This window comes from Oxyura jamaicensis, unplaced genomic scaffold (genome assembly GCF_011077185.1).
Source record: "Oxyura jamaicensis isolate SHBP4307 breed ruddy duck unplaced genomic scaffold, BPBGC_Ojam_1.0 oxyUn_random_OJ61838, whole genome shotgun sequence".
NCBI lineage: Eukaryota > Metazoa > Chordata > Aves > Anseriformes > Anatidae > Oxyura > Oxyura jamaicensis.
Genome location: NW_023307340.1, coordinates 1 through 214, shown reverse-complemented (window position 1 = coordinate 214; position 214 = coordinate 1). Strand labels below are relative to the sequence as shown.

Genomic DNA, 214 nt, shown 5'->3' with positions numbered 1-214 from the left:
AACCCATTGTAACCTCCTCCAACTACTCCTCCAACCCATTGCAACCTGTTGCAACTACTCCTCCAACCCATTGCATCCTCATTTACCCTTACAACCTCTTCCAACTACTCCTCCAACCCACTGCAACCTCTTCCAACTACTCCTCCAACCCATTGTAACCTCTTCCTACTACTCCTCCAACCCATCGCATCCTCATTTACCCTTACAACCCGTT

The 214-nt window shown here is 48.6% G+C and overlaps 1 long non-coding RNA gene across 4 annotated transcripts in view; it reads right to left on the bottom strand.

Annotated features, from left to right (window-relative positions):
• LOC118158947 overlaps positions 1-214 on the bottom strand; it is a 670-nt gene extending 456 nt beyond the window's left edge. For 3 of the 4 annotated variants that reach the window (XR_004746957.1, XR_004746955.1, XR_004746958.1), the window contains exon 1: positions 14-142. This is a non-coding gene — a long non-coding RNA (uncharacterized LOC118158947). Of the gene's footprint in view, positions 1-13 lie in introns of all 4 variants that reach the window. The other variant, XR_004746956.1, reaches the window with a different exon arrangement.